General features: G+C 43.3%; 1 protein-coding gene across 8 annotated transcripts in view; it reads right to left on the bottom strand.

Annotated features, from left to right (window-relative positions):
• Window positions 1-21,841, bottom strand: part of PITPNM2 (phosphatidylinositol transfer protein membrane associated 2) — a 105,613-nt gene that overhangs the window by 82,243 nt on the left and 1,529 nt on the right. For 7 of the 8 annotated variants that reach the window (XM_072983239.2, XM_078381760.1, XM_072983245.2 and 4 more), the window contains exon 2: window positions 7,262-7,366. The exons of the other annotated variant lie outside the window; for it this stretch is intronic. The gene's annotated coding sequence lies outside the window, so the exon portion shown is untranslated. The remainder of the gene's footprint in view (window positions 1-7,261; window positions 7,367-21,841) is intronic. 8 annotated transcript variants of the gene reach the window in all.

Here is a 21,841-nt window from a genome sequence, read left to right as displayed (position 1 = left end):
AACACCTACCCACGATTGCTTCCGCATTGTCAGGATTCAGCTTCCATTCACGAAATGTCATCCACCCCATTACTGCCTCTAGACATCGGTTCAACACCTGGCTAGACTCCTCTGGCTCAGATGACAAAGCAAATCAAGTTGGGTGGATGTCATGAGCACACCGACGGCATTTCACTTCAAGACCTTAAATGACTTCAACTAGCCATTTTACAGAAATGTTAAAGAGTATGTGAGATAAGATGGGACCTTTATTAGTTAGTTAGTTTGTTTGTTAGTTAGTTTATTTACAATATTTTACCCTGCCCTTCTCTTTAAGAAGCACCCAAAGTGCACCCCCCCCCAATCTCCTTAAACTCAACCCGCAGAGTATGTCCATGAAGACATCATGGCCAATGACATCAAAAGCTAGAGAGAGATGAAAACTCCAGAAGATTGTTTTCTCTCCCAACAAAGGGTGATCTATTAAGGCAACCAAGGAAGTTTGGATACCAATGGCTGTGAGGGAGGGTGTGGTGCATGTGCATATGCACAACCCTCCAGCTGTGGATGAACCACAACTTCCATGATCCCTAGCTAAAAGAGTGAAGATGAGAAAAACTGGGGGTTGCTGTTCAACAACATCCAGAGAGTTCTATTTTTCCCAACCCTGTTTTAAAGATATTAAGCAATTTGTACTTGTGTCGTGGCTGTTCTGTATTCTCTCCTCAAGGCCCCCTCCCCAATGACAAAGCTTATATTTCTAGCTATAAGCCTTGGTCTCCGAGCGTGAAGACTGCCTTGGGAATCCTGCATTTATAAAACTTAAGAGCCGGAGCAATCATACAGTATACTCTCAATACAGCATGCATTATTAATAATATAGGGTTGGCCCAGAATATAGATTAATCTTTTAATTATGGAGTTTTCAAGCAGAATAAAAATCCAGAGGAGAAAAGGACAAATACATTAATGTTGTTGTTGGAGGGGGGGAAAGCAAAAAGATAAAAAACAATTGCAGAAAACAAACAGGAAGAATATACCGTAAATACCGGTATTACATTATCTAATGTGTGCTTTCTTTTTACTTTGCCCTTTAATGAAGAATACTTTCTATTTATACATTAATTTTATTTTTGAAGTGCCAATGTCACGCAAGGTGCTAGATGGTCCTTGGAGAGCTAACTACAGTTCCCATAATTCCCTGGTCTCCAGGTTTTGGGTTTTTGTTGTTGTTGTTTTTGGACTACATCTCTAAGAATCCTTTACAGCTCTCCCAATTCCATTGCCAGCATCGTCAAGAGCCCTGTTCCGGCTGGGGGATTCTGGGAATTAGCCCCCCCAAAAGACATCTCTCCCAAATTCTAGCTATACAGCAGAAGTAGAAATATTCTGCCTCCAAGAAAGTTAGAGGGTGAAACAGGACTGCTGAGAGAGAAAAGAGATGCCAAGCTGGGCTTCGGGCTTTAAGATTAAATTCAAAGTGCAACAGGCAAACTTAAGGGAAGAGTCCTAGCAGTCTGGTAGTAGACAACACGCTCCCTTAGAAGGCAGTGTGGCTTCCTTCATCTGCAGGAGATGCTTTATTGAAATATCTTGCATTTGCATGGGATTAGATGAGAAGATCCGTGGTGTCAAGATTCTGTGTTTCCTGCCCAGCTGCAGTGGTTGATACTGCACCACCCCCCAGATAGTCTTCAAGCCATGTCTGAAGACATTCGCAGCATACAAAGTCCCATGAGAGGCCACAGGCAAAACACTTGCCTAGCTGTAGCTTTTGCCCGAAGCTGTTATTCGGTGCACGGGAGAAACAACAGGTTGCTTTTTGGGAAGATCATGGCATGAGCTGAAAAGGCCTCTTAGACTTCCTTTTAATTGTGCCTTACACCCATTCAGAGGAAAATCTTTTGGGCTGGTATTTAAACACCCCCTCAAAAAAGGGTAACTCGGGTCAGCCTCAGGTTACAAATGTTGAAGGTTCAGAACCAAGATGACGCACAGGAGGTGATGCCCATAAAGTGGCATTTTCTGCCTCTCTTGCTTGCAAACGGCACACAGGGTAATGAATGACTTCACGGGCTGGGGAGCAAACTCGCCTCATGCGATGTGCGCTAGAAGCATCGCAGGGGTAGGGACTGAAATGGCTTTGGAATCTGGACCTGTTCCAACAACCACTGTTTGCAAATGAAGAGGGAGAGACCTTTCTTCCGGGCTGCAGTCCAGAAACGGATGGTGACCTTTAACTTGGAAAAAACGAAAGCTGGAATGGAAAAGCAGCATTTCCTTGCTGTTGCCTGTCACAACTGGAAGGACATGTGTGTACGTATATACAAAGCAAGGCTGTGCCCGTTCAGAGATTCAACTGTGATGCAAGCACATGTAAACACAGAAGTGGGTTACCGTAAAACACAGTGTAACTAGCATTTAGCTCTCTATTTCATGTTCAGCCTTCTCTACAATCCAAAAGCAAATTTCACTCAATGGCAGGTTATTAGTACTCTGTAGCAAAACCACCCCTTCTCTCTTCAACCTGGCGTCCTGCATATGGGTTGGACTACCTCAGTTTAAGACCCTAAGACCAACCTGCAGCCTATTTACAGCAGAGGCTGGCAAACCCCTCTCAATGTGGTCAGACTGGAGAACATTGTCTGAAGAGGCAACGGAGGAAGGATGCTGCCGACAAAGACAGAGGTCTCATCAGACGATCAGTGCTTTTAAGAGTTCATCTGGGGTAGCCCGTTAAGTTAGTAAGAGCTGTAAAATTAAAAACATTTAGCCTTCCAACCTAGACAATAAAAATTCCAACAATGGATTCAAAGCAGGATCCGCCCTTGCTGGGGCACACAGCCTCTTTGATCAATACAAAACAGTCGGTTAACAGGCAGTCTTTATACTGCCAATGCTGACATTCATTTCTATGATGGATTGGGTAAAGAATATAGCCAAAGTGGGTAGCTTGACCTGTCCTGCTTGACTGTGTCCTAATGTCCAGTGGTACAAACTCTTCTAGTGCAGATTTAAGATTTTACTCTCCCTCTCTCTCAAATTCAGTGTCCCTCAAATCTCCATTGCTTAGCTGAGAGGGGCTCTCCAATAAGCAATAAAGCAAGACAAGGTCAACAACCATCACGTGAGAACTAAAGTTCAGCAGGACCTGTACTTTGCAGCGCCTCACAGCAAAATGCTCCAGCCTGTCTATCCAAACACCTTAAACTAAACACTTTTTATTATTAGCTGGCTGGCTAGCTCAATGGTTAAGTATCGAACGGAGGAGTCAGATGTCGGCAGTTCGATTCCCCCACTGGGCCTTCTGTGAGTAGAGCCTGCCTGGGTCACGTTGGGCCAACTGCACAGTCCCAGGGCGCCCCCAGAAGAAGGGAAGGGTCAACCACGTCTGAGTACTCTCAGCCTGGAAAATCCTGAAAAAAGGGTCACTATAACTCCAAATTGACTTGCTGGCACCCTTTCAATAAATCTTGCTCCCACACTTGTATCCTCGACATCATTTGTAGTTGGAGACCTTTTTAATTTAAGGAGTTGCCTTATGAACCCACCCTTCTCCTTCCTGTCAGCTCCAAAGGTACAGTATTAGAGGCATCATTTAAAGTGGTTAAGGGGGGGGAAGGCAAAAATATTTTTTTTAATTTTTGGACTTTAATTCGCTAATGCCAACCTGCCTAATGCTCGAGTTTCCAGAAGTCTTTCAAAAACCATTAGCCACTCCTTCTTAGTACTTTTCCCTTCATACTGTTTTTCCAGTTGTCTTGGTTTTCCACTTAAAGTGCATCTGTACTGTACGCTGTAGTAAAAAAAAAAAAAGAAATCTGTAGTCAGTTTTAATGGAAGCAGTGGAATTAAATTAATGACGTGGATCTTAAATTCCACAGAGACTGTCCAAATGGCTCATTCAGGAAATTTATTTTTCAGAAAGCTCCTGCGTGCTAAAATAAAGTACACATTAAGTTTCCTCTCGCTCTCCTTTTATAAAAGAAGGATTTATTTAATTGTCGTTTGCTTTCATTGTTTTTGAGCCAAGTTTGCCATAACTCTCATCAGGTTTTCCATTCTGTAATTGTGTATTTATATTAACAGAGACTGAGCATAGACTGCGGAGGGGTGGCAGTGGAAGGGGTGGAATATACAATGGACTTTTCTTTTCCATGTCATAGGTGGTACGCCCTGGGGACTTATTAAATGCAAATCCGTATCGATGCTTAATTGGTGAAACTCAAAATAGCACTGAGAATCCAGTTTTTGAAAGGCATGTCTTAAAGTCGAGGTGTCCTTCCTCTCATCTTTAAGGGTGAGCACTCTGTGCATGCTCCGAGACTCCTTATTAATCTGAGATATTCTGTAACTGAGGTTGATGTCGATGCAGAGATGCGAAAAAGAAGTCTGTTTTTTTACCTATGACTCCCAAAACGCTCCAGCGAGGATGGCCAGGCTATCTCAGACATTTTGGAGTACTAGGCTAGAAAGATAATGTTTCCTATTTCCAGTCCAGGGTAAGTAACCATTTCCCATCTAGAAGTTTCTGGGATTACGGCTCCTGTCAGTCTTGATTACTATTCATCCCGCTTGGGTCTAATGGGATTTGGAGCCAAGCATAGAGAGGACCACAGCTCACCCACCTTTGCCGTATAGCACTCAAAGCAGGCTCGTGGTCTGACTGGCTCCACCATACATACTGGACCTTCGGGCGGTTGGCAGAGGACGGCCTTCAGGGCCTATAACTGCACAAGCAACCGGCCTGGGTCTCTGTCCCCCTTGGGAACAGCAGTATTTGGGTTATCATTTTGACTGGACCACAGAACTTCTGCTTCACCACTACGACGGTGTGCTATGACGCAACCACACCAAGAAGTTGACAACTTCGGTAAACAAATTTGCAAGTCTCACATGAAAGGCAACCCTTTCTAAATGCAAAGGGTTCTTCTCTGTAAAATACATGTTCCATAAGAATTCCACAACCTGTGATTTAGATAAAAGCCCTCCTAAAGATGGAAACTTCTCCTTCTTCCAAAAAACTAAATCATTGTTTTCTATCCACAAGGACCCCCCCCCAAAAAAAACCCCACGGTATTGTTTACATTTTTCGCCTCCTTCTTCAAGACGCTGTAATGCAAGAGCAAAGGATGTAATCCAGCCAAGGCTTTATTTACAACACAGCAAACCACAAGGGAAGGAGCTGATTAAGTTTTCCTACTGGATTAAGGACAGGAGGAGAGAACGTGCTGGTCTGCCCACAGGCCGTGATATTTCACATACCACTCAGAACCCAGGCGGACTCTGTAGCAACATCGGACGACCCGTGGCCCATCTGGGAAGTTACATAATTCAGTCATCCAGCTCCAGCTACAAGGGATATGTATCACTGACCGACTTTTAAAGACTGGTCCATGTCAAAGCAGCCTATAGGTCAGCCGTTACCACTGCACCTCCTGACGCTGAGTGCATCATTTAAGAGTGTGATATACTATCTTTCTTCAGCAACATCCACAGGACTTTTCATTACTTACAAACCTAGCTACAATATAGGAGATTTGAAACAAATAAGAAGAAATCTATCCTAGATCCTTTTCAAGAAATTGTTGCCCCCTTTTTAAAATAAGCAAAATATTCCTGTTTAAACATTTGTAGCTCTAAAACTCATGCAGTCTGAAGAGAAGCCAGAGTACAATGGTATGTAGGAAGATCCCGCCTGTGGTTGACAACCTACCATAAATACAATAGATATGGCATGAGCTCCTTTTCAAGGGCAACAGAAAATTGCTGGTTGAAGACAAAGGAGTCAAGTTAGAGAATATTTTCTGTGGGTAACAGGAAGTCACCTGACATTATGGCTTGGCGCCCACACACAGCACCCACTCTTTCCTCCCAGGTCATAATCATGTGGCTAAATAATGTGCGGAGCTAAGTGATTTCACTGGAAAGGAGACAGAAAGAAACAACTACAAAGAGACCTTTTTTCTGAAGAGACATTTAAACTTCTGGGTACCCGGAGCGGGGGGGGGGGGGACATCACTTACATGAGAAAACATTGATGAATTTAGCCCAACACTGTCAGCGCTGACTGACTATACAGCTTTCCGGGTTTCACAGAAGCACAGAATAGCTGGAAGGAGACGATCAGAACATCAAGTCCAACTCCCGGCTCAGTTCAGGAATCCAGATCAAAGCAGATCTGAAAGCTGGTGGTCCAGTTTTCCCTTGAATGTCTCCAGTGTTGGGAGCATTCAGGCAGAATTCTTTTGTTAAGATCCTCCATGCTCTCCAAAGGCCTTCCATTCAAGTACTAACCTTGTCTGACCCTCGTTTAGCTCCCCAAAGCAAACAAGACAAGACCACCAAACCCTGCAACCAATCCATCACTGAATTTCAGAGGGCCTTCCGTCTGCCTCTGGGCAGCATCCTAGAGATGCTGTGGGGCTCCATCATGGGGAAGTGTTTCCAAAGCCTCTCAGTGGTTGTGGGGGCTGCATCACAGAAGCAGGACTTAAGAAACTAATTATTTCCAAACTCTGCTTAAAAGTTACAAAGGAGTGCCGTTTTCCTTGTCAAAGAACCAAGGTTTTTGCACATCGGGGGGGCACACGGGGGATTGGACTCTCACCTCAACCATGTGCACAGGCAAGCCCAATGAACAAGATATGCAAAAGAGGGAAGCCCATAGATTTACCTGGTTTGCATAATGAACACAGTTAGCACCATTCTGTTTTTGCTAGCACAAAATGGTATTGATAGATCAAGCGCACAGCCTGTAACACCGCATACTTTCAGGGGTGTCCATGTATTGCAAAGCTGCAAAATAATAACAATGCAGATTTCTACTTCCTGAAAACCGCTGTTTATATTAGATCACATTATTAACATTCCAAATTTTCAGGTCTTATGGCTATGAAAATCTCCTTGAAGGCCTTCCGAAATCTCAAAAGCTAGAGGTTGAATGACACATCTCAGGATCAGAGATCAGGCTTGCTAAAGCTTACCTAGCAACTCAAACCTCACTGCAATCAGAAAAACCATCGCGGGTCAAGAGGAATACCTTTACTCCGTTTTGTACATTTGTAAGCCTAGAATGCACATTTCCTTCTGGCGGAACTTTAATTGCCTGGGTGCACAATACCCCTGCTTTCTCTTTCTGGCACAGAGTACGTACAGTCATTAATACAGTACCACTAGAAATCGGAGGGTGAAGCCAAAACGATTTGGGCAGGAGACTCGAACCCTTCAGCTGAGACTGACTCTCTTGAGAGATGTCCACACATAAAACACCAGAACTTACCTTGGGGGCGCAAGAGAACCACCCGGGATGTGTCTACGCGTTGTGGAGAATCAAGGCAGCATTTCAGATGAAGGAGGTCAGCACCAGTCCCTGAACATCAAGGTCCTAGAGGGAAACCAGACCAATATGGGCTTAACAAGCCAGCCAGCGGGAAATCGGGAGCACAAGCAGCTCGGCTCCAGCTTTCTAGCACTAAAAGGAGACCACTTTGGAGACTTTTGGAGAGTACATTGCCCGAGAGACTCTGCAAGACATCCCCTCAGCAGGCTGGAAATTCAATACGTGACAGTAGGCGGCCAGAGCAGCACGTTGGGGATTTCAACTAGCTCCAAACTCTGAGTCATCTTGGTCTCTCTACCTCATAGAAATTTAATGGTAAGGGGCGGTAGGAGACAATAGGGAACGCCAGCACCTTCCATGTACTCCTTCCTTCCTATCAAAGTTCCCAAAAGAAATTCTCAATTTCTCACTCGCTGTGATTCTTCTCAGTCCCCAAATGGCCAACTTTTGTAATGGTCCCTGTAATGCTCACCAGGCAATGACTGTCACGCACCCAGGGCACTATGAGAAGACAACTTCACAACTCCCAGAATTGTTGCGAGTTTCGGAATAATGTAATCCAGAAACATAAAAATTCTCAAGTCAAAAAAGGAGGGTTCAGTGGGTAAAAACTTAGCAAATGTCTATTTATTACAGAAACTACGTCAGCTGCGGTGAGGGATCCAAATCTCATCTGCTCTGTTCCCATCGTCTCTTCTGTTGAAGACCTTTTATTTATACCTCTGATTATTTCTATATTAATATGCAGTTTTATCTCATTTGTGATAAACCCCACCTGTTCCCCAACATGTTCTGCCTCCTGTTTCTCTGCACAAACAAAAAGAAGACTAACAGCATTCATATTTCCCTGGCCACCAACAACACCAACACCACCTGAACTTGGGGTGGAATTTATTTTATTCTCAAAAACAACAAAGTCATGACAAGTGATTAACTAATTACCTCTAAATGTTTCCTATGCTGTTAAAGCACACATTCGAATAATCACTTTCCTGGATTGCCTGTGGTAATTTGAAGGCAACCAGGATGGATAATATTGTAATCATCATTGTCATTATGGGCCATCAAAGTCCATTCTGACTTATGGTGACCCTTTTCAGGCTTTCCAGGTAGAAAGTACTCAGAATGTTCTAAATGGATATAGTACAGAAATAGGACTTCTTCTCCCTCCATAACATGGGCAAGGTTTATGGACATGCTTGGACAGCTGATCTTAGCATTAGTCTGTGGAAGAATAGTAAGAGGACTCAGGAAACCAGGGCTCAAATCCGCACTCAGCTATGACTCTCACAGTCATCACCGCTAACCCTGATCCCTTTCACAAGACATGACTCTCTTCCAGTTTAAGGGGAATAAAATTTGTGCTTCCTTCTCCTCTTAGGCTAGGATGTTACAAATGAGGATTTAAACTTTACTGCTCACGCAATTTTAAAACGCCAGGATTCTCGCAAGTATTTAGAATTCGCCACCTCAGCCAAATTTTGTTCATCCAGCTTCTGGCAGTCACTCTTCGGGGTCACAAAGAAGGACTTTGCCATCACCTGAACCCTTAAACCTAAAGAGGCCACAAGGCTTCAACTGAGTGCCACTCTGAGCACAATGTTAGGTACCCCGTTACTGAGCTACAGCCTCTCCCCAAGACTGGAAAGCACATTAACATCGCTTGAACAGGACCCAGAACAGAGGCATGTTTGTTTATTTCTCGCTGTTTCTTTCTTTCTTTTTTCAAGTGGAGAAGGGAAAGTTCTGATAGTTTTATCTGAGTTTATGAGCCCTCCACAGCAGAAGTCATCTGCTGTTTCCTGCTTAGGAGCTAAGTGAACAAGTGCTCAACAATGTCTTCTCATAATGTGTCCGGGCCATTCATATACATATACAGTAGATCTTTCAGAAGGTGCATGATAGCTTCGGTTCGAGCCTCAAAGACTCTATGCTTTCAAAAATAACATTTCATGTGCAGGAGATACAATCCATGCTACACACGTTAGGCAAATAAACCCTCTTTTCCCACTCAGCTTATTTGAAGCAATGTGTTTCGAAATGTTGAGCACTAACTATGCAGAAGGTGTCCAAAAAAAACCCCCCGCTTTGTTGCCCAACTCAGAATATATTCCAGCAGGTCAACATCTTTCCGAAGGACTCCAGCTGAGCTCAAAACAAAGCGGAAGAAAGTGGTACCATTACATGTCATGTGCCCATAGAAACAAAGGAGTGCAGCCGTCTTCGAATCTCAATATTTGAAGCTCCCTTCAGCTCATCAGTGTTTTGAGTCACAAAAACCTACGGCTTAAATCCAGCAGCTTCTCCTGACTAGGGTAGCTCTATCTAGTAATCTAGCAAATGGTATGTAACCCCCATTATGTCAATGGGGCTACGCTAGCTGGGACTAGCAACTGGGTTAAGCTGCTGTAGACAAACATCTTCTAGAAACAAAGGTCTTAATCCAACAGTAAGTCCCAGCAAGTGGAGGTCCCTTCAACCAACACAGAACTTGATAAGTCAATTGTTGGTAAGCTCCATTGATTCAGTAGGTCTACTCTACTTCAGGCAAAAGCCATAAGCATCTGTGGTAGAAGCATATGTGGACAAGGGTTGGGGGCGATATGTGACATTGAGGGCAGCTGCAAAGCTCCGTGGTTTGTTTATTTTTTTACACATGAAAAGAGTGTGTACCTACCAACTATATTCTTGACTCTTAACTAAATCAAAGAAGAGCGGTACCTGGAATGGAATCTCCCAACAGTTGCCCTAGGCATCCATTGTTATAACAGGCTGGCACTGAACAACCTAAATATGTACCTTCCTCAGCTGTGTGCTTCATATCGTTGAAGTCTGAGCTGCTCTAATGAAAAACAGATTTGACAGTTAAGCTCTAGCCCAAAGTAAGAAAGGAAGTCACAGAAAGAAGTCCATTATGTCAGAATTATCTCTCTTTCTGTCAGATCCAAAGGGCTAGGACAACAAATTCCACAATCCGTGTATAATTTGGCCCAGAATTAATTAGAATGAAAATATCAACTTTCCCTCCTCAACAAGTTTTAAATGTTTAATCGACCCTATAGAGACATGCTGGAAGATGTGCGGATTTCCTGCCTGCTAATGCTACAATAAGGTTAAATGGCCCAAGATTTCGAAAGAATCTGAGCTATGTTTGGTTTTAGAAGGGGAAGAAGAACAGAAAAAAAACAGCAATTAGTTATCTTTTAGAGGTAAACATTCACCTGCACAGAAGTGACAAAGGGATGTCATGGGAAATTTGGTTGACAAAGCACCTAGTAACCTTGCCAGAAGCAACTGACTTTGAAAGTGAGTAATAAAGGGTGATTGAGGCACACAGCAGGAAAACATGAATTTCAGGAATTAGAAATAAGGTGCTCTGTTAAGCACAGCCAATATTGCTCACTATAGAGACCATGATGCCACTGCTATTTTTAAGAAGCTACAGACTGTGACGGCTGTGCAGTACAAACCTGCTATATTTTATGACACATTTTGAAAAATATTAAAAATACAACCGTCTCTAGTAGAATATAAAAGGCAGAAAAGCAGACTAGAAATGTTAGAGAATGCTTTGTTGAACTAGACTGGTTTAACATGGGCTGGGACAATTTGCCCTCCACTTGAGCTCAAGTCAAGAGATGGGGGGAGCAGGGAGGAGAGGAATCTGAACGGCAAAAATCTGAATTAACCATCTGCAATAAACCCCACCTATGGCAGCCTGGATTAGGGATATGCCAGGTAGGTCATCATTGAGTTCGAAGAAGCATACAGCCATGCCAGAACATGGCACCTGCTTCAAAGCCTCGTTGTTTAAAAAGGAGACATACACATCATTCATTTAAAGAGCACAGCATCCAAATAACTTCGTACACATTTATTCAGAGCCTGGTAAAGCTACCTTTTAGGACTATATGTTCCACAATCCACCCCACTGGCAATGCCAGCAGGTGAGAGATTCCAGGAGTTTTAATTCAGAGGATAACTGTGCTCCATTTTGATTAATTATCTCAGTAATAATGCCATCTCTTTTTAATCCTAGGAGGCTGCTCTTTAAATTTCTATATTGGCCTTCTGTCTGTACTGACATATTTCAAAAGTGAGCCAACTTTTCAATTTCACCCTCCTCGCTTCTGTTCTCTCCACCGCTTTAAATCTGATACAGCCATGCCCAAGCCTTTTATCTCCAGAACCCCACCCATCGCAGTGGGTTTTCCTACTTCGAGAGACAACCCGCCGCTTCAAACTCGGCTCGATCTGTGGTTCATTTCTTCCTCCCTTTCTCATTTCTTTTTCCTTCTGTGTCATATCTAGCACACTGTGATCACAGAACCATGAAGCTGGAAGGGGCCTATAAGGCCATCAAGTCCAATCCCCTGCTCAATGCAGGAATGCATCAAGAAATGTATAGCTAGGCATGAATCAGCCCAAATCACACAGTGGGTTGACATCTGAAAGCTGGAACAAGTTGCCTACCTAGATGGAATACATATCCTTGTTGCTTTGATGTGATTTTTGATCCTTATAAAGAAGGACAGCAATTCCACCATTACGTAAATACTTTGTGAGTAGATCTCAGACTGAGTTAGCACAGCAGGTTCATTTGCCAAAGAAGCTTTTAAACCTCTTATCCGTTTCTGCTAACAAAGAAAATGCAAGACACACAACTATATTAAGTCTATGCAAGAGAAGTAAACATCAAGGTTAATCAGGCTTAGCCAAATAAGCACTGCAACCAAACAACTGTGGCAAGTTAAATAAACATCTGTTATTTAGAAATGTGCGTATGTGCACATTATGTATGCATGTGTATCTAGAGGTATTTAAGGAACTGACATAAGAGCAAGGAATTTAAAGATTCTGCATGGAATTATGGTTTTCAGGATCAGGTAACTAAGAACTAAATATTACCAGTAAATGTTAGATGGGGAAATTAAAAATCCAATTTGAGTCCAAATGAAACAAATGGGACTTTCTACTCACAAATAAGTTACATTTATTTAAATTGTTCTAGTTGGAACTAAAACTGGATTCAGTCCAAAATCAAAAGTAAAAACCTGCTCCACTGAAAATTTTTTTTGAAGATGACAACAATAACAGTATTCATAGCAAAATAATAAAGAAACCTACCATCAGTCGTCAGAGTGAGAGACAGATATAAGAGAGTAAAATATTTGGATTTCAACTTCATCTGCCATAGACACGAAGCTGTGTCTATTTATACAAAGTGAGGCAGGAAGAGGGAAAATGAAATGAAAAAGTTAGCGTTAAGATAAGTAAGCCGCCCACATGAAGAGAAACCAATTCCACATTGTTTCAGTTCTTTCTAAAATGAAAATACAAGAAAAAGATTCTTTAAAAATGTTTTACCTAGATTGGCATCCAAGGAGAAAGACTGTCCAAAGCAACACATCTTCATTTTCAGGAATCATCATCATCATCATCTTAGAACTGCAGAGCAGGAAGGGACCATTTATGGGTCATCGGGTCCAGTCCCTATCAATGGGGCATCAAGGGGGAATTGAACTCCCAACCTTTGGCCACAGCCAGAGACCGAAACCACTGAGCTATCCAGAACCCTGGCCCAGGATGGGGAATGAAATGGTTCTCCAAGACAACCTCAGCCTCCGGGGACCCATATAGCCCCCAAATCCCTTCCTCAGTACCTATGTTTGTCAGCCCTTTCCTCCTGGGCACTTAATCCCAGGCAGAAATTCAACAGGCAAATCTTCCTCCACAATCCCTGCATCTTTGCTGTCAACACTGGTTGGGACTTCTGCCTAAGCAGCCACTGTAAAGCCTTCTGGGCCAGGGAAGTGAAGAAGGCAACTTTATCACCAGAAGCGCACGAAATGGTCTGGCTGAAGAATCTCCTGATGGATTTCCATGTCTTTCCTCGTTCAGGTGTGCAAATTCTCTGAGCATCCTTTCCTGTATTGGGAGGTCTAAACATTTCTGCTCAAAGGACAGAAAGGAGAAACCAAAGCACCAACCTTTGGGCAGAGAGTTTTGCTGGAAATCTAGATTTGGGCTCATGAAGTTGAACTGTTGTTTTTTTTCCCAGCAATTGTTAGAGCACGGGAAAGGCCTGGCCTGGTGAGGGGGACCAGGTTCTGTCTCCCGTCCACCCATGATGAATCTCCTAGGGTGGCTGACGGCCAAGAAAAATCAAGGATGAGAAGAGCCATGTATGTCATCTTGAGCTCCTCAGCAGAAGAGCTGGGATATAAATATAGCTAGTAAATATATAACAGATGCAGAATCCATTGCTTTTTGTCTAGTTACAGAGGTGCTCTCAAAGCAACGTAAAGTTCATTGCTCTATGGCTAGGGAAATTTCTACCTCTCACACAGAGACAGACACACAGACACACACACACACAAACTGAAGACTATGCCTCAAGTTGCCCGCGGTCTGAATTTGCCCGCTTGGCAAATAACAAACCAGTCCGGAGCCTGTTCTCTCACACACTCCTTTCAAATCGTTGAAGAACCTGCAGGAAGCCCTGCATTTTTATCTTCTAGGTTAAGGTGTCAGTCAAATGGCGAAACCTTTTTATACTCTAAAGGGCAAAGCAGCATTTATAAGGCAGGTCCATTCACCTGGCAGGGGTGGGGAGCCCTTTGCCAGGTGCTATTTAATACCAGCAATTGCCGTTATTTAGTTTACATTCCTTTTATTGTTATTTTTTTTCCAAACTACCATTTGAATTTTCTGCTGATGTCAAAACCTCCCAGGGAATCTCTTTTGAGCTCTCCCTCAGATAGCTGTTTAACTGAGGGACAACAGGATTGTATTCTATATTTATGTGTTTAAAATGCTGTATTACAGGCTTCCTTCCACTGCCAATGGGAAAGCTCTGGAGGGTTTCCCTCCTTCTTTTTCGAATCGTAAAAAGCAAGAGTGACGTCTTTGGAACAGCCTATCCACCAAGAGTGGTCATTCATACCTTCCCAGAGGACGTGCTGCACCTCCGGCACTGGGAGCCGCTGAGTGGTCAAACCATAACGCCATAGCCAAAGCACATGCCGATCAGTGGCCAGTTCCGGACAGTGAGTCATGCAGAGTCATAGCGGGCACCGAGCAGCCTTTTCCAAAAGTCAATACCTTGAGCTCAGAGAAAAATTCAGTCAGAGAGAGAGTGCACGCGGATGCATCCCAACCCATAGCTTAAGAATGGCTCCTGCAAAACCTCAAGGGGAAGTGCTGGTGGGTGGAAGAGAGAAAGGGCCCGGGCGTCTCTTCTCAACGCTCAGTCTTGAAAGACTAGGCAGAGGCAAGTGCCGCACCGCCAGCCGGCCAGAGAAGAAGTCCTTGCTCATCAGCATCTTCATAAATCACCAAACAAGCGGGTGACTCACCAGCAGGCCCAAAGCCTGAAACCAGATTTTCCAGCAATGACTAACCCATTTTAAAAGGCACACGACTGAAAGCTGACCTGAGGACTTGGCGAAGCCTTAATATAAAACACATAGCCAAGTCTTCCCATTACCCTTTTGTTCAGACCCATAATGGAATTAAAAGCACCTTGTGACACAACCTGAGGTTTTAAAGGGCTCATAATGACTTGCAAATCCTCCCTGCTCTATGCCTGTGCTTAGTGCTTCCCCAATTAGGTCCTGCGGTGGGTGGAAGGCCAAGGAGGAGCAGGAGGCACGGGGCTGTAATCCAGTTTAAGACCAAGGTGAAGTGAGGAAGACACACGTGGTCGGTAACCTCGGACAGCACGCTCTCCTTCTGCACACCAAGCAGAGCTTAGACTCTGAAATAAAAATCGCTCTTGCTCTTTCAGATAAACGTTATTGCAATCAATACCTAAAATACAAATAACTTTTTTTCTCCAAACCTACTGGTCTATTTTATTTATTTATTTATTTATTTATTTATCTATCTATCTATCTATCTATCTATCTATCTATCTATCTATCTATCTATCTATCTATCTATCTATCTATCTATCTATTTATTTATTTATTTATTTATTTATTTATTTATTTATTTATTTGACTGATTGATTGATTGATTGATTGATTGATTGATTGATTGATTGATTGATTGATTGATTGATTGATTGATACCCCGCCCATCTGGCCTATAAGGCTACTCTAGGCGGCTACCACTTCCAACATCCCCAGTCACTGGACAAACCAGTTGGAGATAGGAACTCTCAACTGGTACCTCTGGATATCGCTAGATTCGAGACAATTTGTTTACATCATCGACTGAGCTATCCTTAACTATAATCACCAGAGCATCACCTCCCCTATCTGTTAGCTTCATTAGTTACATTTATACCCCATTTCTCTTCCTGTGAGGTCAAGACGATGCACATTAAGACCCCCATACCTGCAGGATCAGTATCTGCTAATTCACACTTATCCACAAATATCCATGAAAATATTAAAACTATTACAAGAAAGATCCTAGAAATACTGTATAGCTTTCTAAAGGTGCAGTTACCAGAAATGGTTACTAGAGGGAGCTAGAGATCATGCTACATATAGCAGTTATTATAATCCACGTTTTTCAGCATCCATGGGGAGGAGTTTGTGTGGAAATGATTCCCTGCAGATATTTGGGGGGGGGTCCTACTGTATGTAGCTCAGCTCCTCCACATTTTATCCCCTCTGTAACCCTGTGAGGTGGGTCAAGCTGGGGGAAAAAAATCCTGATTAGCCCAAGCTCTCTCAAAGAGCATCCGGGCTAAATGGGGATTAGAATTCGGCTATCATGAGCCCCTGTTTATCTATCACTCTAATCACTGCATCACCCGTTACCCCATCACGTTGTGGGGAGAACCATTCTGGAAACATACAACTGGAGCGACCCACATGTGCATCGGCTGATCTTCTCCCCCCTTTTTTTGACACCAGTTAAGAAATAAGACAATCACTGACAGAAGAAAAGTCTATTAGGTCAACCAACACCAACAATCGACTAACAGGTCACTGCTGTCACAGAATAGACTAGTATTCATCACCCTCTTATGTTTTAATCTCCCCAGTCCAACAGAGTTGGGAAAATACCTCTATCAATGGGCCTCCTGTACACAAAGCCCAAGTAAAACCAGTTCCCAGATTCTTATCCATAAAAGACATCCCAATCAGTGAACTTAATTTTCCCCCCTCCTCTTCCCTCCACATCCTTTACTCCTTGTGTGTCGTGTCTTAAAATTTTAGATTGTAAACTCAGGAGCAGAAACTATCACACGTGACCCAACTCGTAGGCCAATCTAGGAGGCTTTTGGCTAATTCATGCATAAATGCATGAATTGTTTTTTTTAAAAATCATTAACTTAAAAAAAAAAGAATAAGACGACATAACCCGGTGAGATCTGGCACATGCAAATCTCATTTGCACAGAGAGCAGGCTATGAGTTTGGCAGGATAGAAATGTAAATAGATAGATAGATAGATAGATAGATAGATAGATAGATAGATAGATAGATAGATAGATAGATAGATAGATAGATAGATAGATAGATAGATAGATAGATAGATAGATAGATAGATAGAGGATGTCTCCGCTGTTTCTGAGCCCAGCTGTCCAAAAGGGAGGTCATTTTAGAGCATCAAATTGAGCACGGAGAAGTCCAAAGAAGCTGTGGCTCCCAACCTTGGGATAACGCAACATTTCCAACAATTAACATTAACAAATTAATATTAGCAAATTAATATTCGATGCATATATCCAACAGTTTGTGACCAGTGCAACTTTCTGACAGCACGATGTCCGAGGTTTCAAGTCAGTGCAGGGAGGAAACACCAAAGCAAGCAGGAAAAGGACAAATAACATAAAAGTATAATTTTCTCCGTAAAAAAATAAATGACTCATCAAGCCAGAAACACAGGAGCTCAGCCAGGCTCTCAAAAATTCATCCATGCCCTCTCCCTCTCCCTCTCTTTTTAATTACACACACTTTTAAGCTGCAGCAAGCCGGCCCTAAAAACTGGATTTTTATAAACTGCCTCGCCAACAAGACAAACTCGTTACCCAGATAAACTGCCTCTGGTTCAATGAGTCAACAATGGCTGCCGCAGGGCTAGTGGAAGACATTTTGCCACAGTGGATTTTTTAAAAAAAGCAATGATTTTTTAAAAATTCAATTAAAATCACAATTTAATTTTTTAACGTTTTTTTAAAAATTTAAATGGTCCAAAAAAAATCAGATTCTCCCCACCCCATTTAAATCCACCCTGCATTTTGATACCCGAGGGGAAGGGCAAAATGGCGCCGCTCCTCAACCGCCTCAAATTTATTTATTTATTTATTTAACTTATATGCATCCCACTCTATCCAAAGGTCTCTGGGCGGCTTACAACAATAAAAATACCATTAAAACACAATAAAAAGATATTAAAAAACAATTAAAATGCCCCAGGCAGGCGTCCACCTCGTTAGCCAGTGTTTGACGGCTGTTACTTCAACCCTGGCCTCAGAATAATGGCTGCCACGCTGATGGAGGGGCCATCATCAAGTCGAGCGTGATGCCCCACATCTTCCATAGGGCGCCACCGCCCGCCCCCCCGTATTTGCCGCCTGAGGCAGCCGTGTCACCCTGCTCAATGGCCGGGCCGGGCCGGAGATGGTGGGAAAAGATGGAAGCCACAGGATATTACCCAGAATCAAAGCTCATGGGCCGCCGGGAAAGAGAAGAAGCCCAATGCCCGGCTGAAAAAATCCAAACGAGTTTTGAGGAGTTTCCAAGGAAGCGGGAAACTCTTCCGTTCCCTCACTATTTAGTTCTCAAGGGAGGAGAGGATGGAGGGGGAGCCAAGATGGCGGACGGGCTTCTTCATGAGGCAGGCATAAGCTCTGAGGCACTTTCAGGGCAAACGTCTCTCTCTCTCTCTTTCTCTCTCTCAAAAATGTCTTCATGGAGGAATATTAAACCTCTCCCTGGGCTGGGGGGCCATTTCACCCTCCTCAGGCGCCTGCCATCGGCCTAAAATGAGGGAACCAGTAAGGATGCCCACAGACCAAAGGAGCTCCCCCCCAATTTAAAAAAACAACACAGTTTAAATGTTTCAGCTGGGAGAGGCATGCCTGAAGCCAGAACCCCAAAATAAAATGGAAAACTTGTGTGAGGAAAAGAGGGGGGAAAAACATCCTGAGTTTCATTCCAAACGTCTCTGCTCACAGACTTCCATCATGAGGAGGGAAAAAGACTGGATTTTTTCTTTTTTCTTTTTTCTTTTCCCCTTAAACTGGAAACAATTACGGGGAGACCTAATAAAATGTATATAATGACACCTAACCTAAAAAAAAAAAAAAACCACAGGATTTCCTCTAAGTACAGCCCCAGCCTTTCCCCACTTTGCTCTTCGCTGTTTACAACCATTCTCCGACTCAGGGAAGGGAGGGAGAAATAATTCAATTTTAGGGGGAGAAAATATGACGAAAACGAGCCGCCGTGTTCCTGGTGGCCGTTCAGAGCAGCCACCGCAGCAACCAAGGGCCATTAAGGCAACGACACAAGGAATTAAAACAATCAAAAACATGGGATTACACCGGAGACAGCTTTTAGACACATCCCTTCCTTCAAGCCAGGATCAGGAGGGCCCTTCAATTCAAAAGTTCATTAGGGAACCTTAAAAAGCCTAACGAATGCGAAGTAAAGCAACTAACATGGCTCCAGTTTGAGTCAGGAAAAAGTGAAGAGTTAAAAAAAAATCCCATCCCTGGGGGGGTGGTTTCAATGGTTTTATTCCATTTTCCCCCACTCTGCCACATTTCCTAGCTTCACTGCTGCAAAAGGTGCCTGCAAGTCCATGGCACTCCAGGCTGCGGTGATTTATGGGTTAAAGAAATGTACTCTGCACATGCCCAGAGACACACTCAAGTCCCATCCCATCTCATAGGGTCAATGGCTGACTGCCAGCATTTGAAACCAGTTCCAGGTCTGAGCGACGGAGAGTGAGGGCTGAAACGCTGGTTAGGAACAAGCAACCGAACAGATGTTGCTAGACTACAAGTCCTATCGTTCCTAGATAGCCTAGCTAATAGGAAGGGGTACTTGAGTACTCCTTTTCCACTAGGCGGCTTCGACAGGAAATGGGTTATCCTGTATCGTCTCAAACTAACCTACCTCTTAGGGGTAGTGTGACCATAAAACAGAGTAAAGACATAACCTTTTTTTTCACCTGTTTTAACCCATTTTAAACTAAATTTTAGCCTATAAGTAACTTTGGGAACGGAACCACAGCACAACTTTCCTATAAAAATAGATAAATAAATATAAATAGCTCTTCAAACAGTAAAACAACAACTTGACTTGCCAAGTTTTAAAATAAAAAAGCAATGGTTTTTTAGCCTTGATACGGTACAACTCCTTAAAAAAACAATGTTTTTATATTATTGATTTCTCGGAGATCTAAAAAAATTAATCTTGTTCCAAGCTGCATTTTATGATACTACCTGAATATGATATTTGTATTTTCATCATTATGAGTTGTTCATCAGTTTTCCTGTGGGTGCTAGTTGGATAAAAGGCATCTTTGACATAGAATTATACATGTGTACCCCTTTGCCCTTCTTGAGACAAAGAGCAGAATGAACATTTAAATTAGTCATTTAAAGAAAATATAAATTATTTTTAAAATATAATGTATATTTTAAATATACATTAGATTATGTCATATTATATAATATATTTAAAAAGAAACAAATGTTTTCTTAAGAGACATACAACCCCAAAGATGCTTGGAATGAGGTCCTTGATGGTTTCTCTTCACAACAGCCCTAGGAGGTAGGACTGGGTGGACCAGAGGCAGACTGCCCCAGGAATGTACGACGTCACGGCTGCATCTCATGCGGTTGAAGAATCTTCTATTCCTGCCCTCAAAGTCCCCAAAGCCCAAGAAGCGTTTTCACGACTGACCGGCTGCCAACACTAATAACAGAGTGGAGAGCTTTTCTCGCTGCCAGAAAAATCCATGTGCCAAGTCCATTTCATTCAAAGAGGCAGCGCATGTTTTTGAAAGGTTAGCCATTGTCCGAGGAGGAGGAACAGAAGTGGACCCAGAAATGACCAGGAAGGTTGCCAGGATCCCCCCCCCCCCCCCCCCCCCCGGATAAGAGGTCTCTTGGTAACATGTGCCTGGGGCTGTTCCTCCCGGCCAAGATTTGCCTTCATTTCCAGGGCCCTGAATAAGAAAGCCAGCCGGCTAGAAAGAATGCAAGTTTAGGGAAACGTAAATGCAACCCAGGAGGAAAAGAGCGTCAGATCTTTAAATTCCCTTTCCCTCTGAGAAAAGGTTATGCATTGCAAACGTGGCAGGAAAAGAAGAATAAATGGAGCTTTTAAGCCGGCAGTATGCAAAGCAATGCCAGCACAAAGAGGACAGGGAAGGGGAAGGAAAAGGGGGGATTCTGTACCCAAGAGGGAAAGAGGGGATTTTGACTCAACTTTTCCTTTCTAGTCCCCCCCCAAAAGGACCCACATTCAGTGGCCAATGTGGGAATGATAACAATATTGGGACCATCTTCCCAGTTTAGAAAAGAAAAAAAAAAAGCAAGTACTGGTAAGTTTGTTATAGCCCTTTTACAGTACTCAATTTAACTCCAACCAGCTAAATCAGCCAATAAAAAATTGTCCTAAGGAAAGAGGCCTTCTTCCTTATTTTGCTTCGGAGAAGACAGGATCGTAGAAGAGGCTTTCCGCCGGAGAGGACCGCAGGCCTCCTCTAAAGCGGCACTTGCCATCAGCAAAACTATAGAAGTCTGGGTTGCCCGATGAAACCAGAGATTTTCGGAGATTAACCTCGCTCCGTCACTCACCTGACTAGGGTTCTGTGAGGAAGGTACCCTGAACACCTTTTTTTCTAAGGGGTAAATGTTATTTTTTAGGGGGTGCCCAACCGGCTCATATTTCTCTCGTGGTCCTTGGGAAAGCCACCAGAGATAGAGCAGAGGCATCATCATGGCAGCCAAATGCCTATTACTGCACCCCGTGGGAAAGAACAGCCTGTCCCACTCTTTTTAATATGTTGAATCTGTATAAAATTTGAAAATGGAGGGGGTAGATCCACAGTGTAACAAGACCACTTGACAGAGCCTTTTGCTCCCCACTACAAAAAAAAAGTCCCAAAATTTGATGAGCCCAAGACAGGCTTCCTGGCTCCCAATATATATTTTAAATCTCCTCCCACTACCCTGCTCTTTGGGGATTCCCGCTGACATCTCCCCCACAACCTGGCGTCTAGCTCCCCCATCACTCATTAAATTAAGACTTCGTTAAGACCATGCATGAGACCACAGCGCATGGCGATCACAACCCACAAAAGTGTGCACTGAAATAAATTTGTTAGGCTTCAAAAGGCCAAGATATTCCGGCGCCGTTTTTTGTTCTGCTAGGAATGAGGCCACAGTTCATCCTCCTCAGCTTAGCTCTGCTACTCGACACAAGCCCACAACCCTCTTTTAAATTCACGCAACCAGCCTGCATGAAAAGCGACAACAGGGATGACCCAGCGTATTCTGCCATCTGAAGCAGAGAGGCAAACCCTTCTTTCGCTGGTCAAG

Source organism: Pogona vitticeps, chromosome 14 (assembly GCF_051106095.1).
Source record: "Pogona vitticeps strain Pit_001003342236 chromosome 14, PviZW2.1, whole genome shotgun sequence".
Classification (NCBI taxonomy): domain Eukaryota; kingdom Metazoa; phylum Chordata; class Lepidosauria; order Squamata; family Agamidae; genus Pogona; species Pogona vitticeps.
The sequence above is the reverse complement of the archived record's forward strand: the minus strand, read 5'-3'. Positions and strand labels throughout refer to the sequence as shown.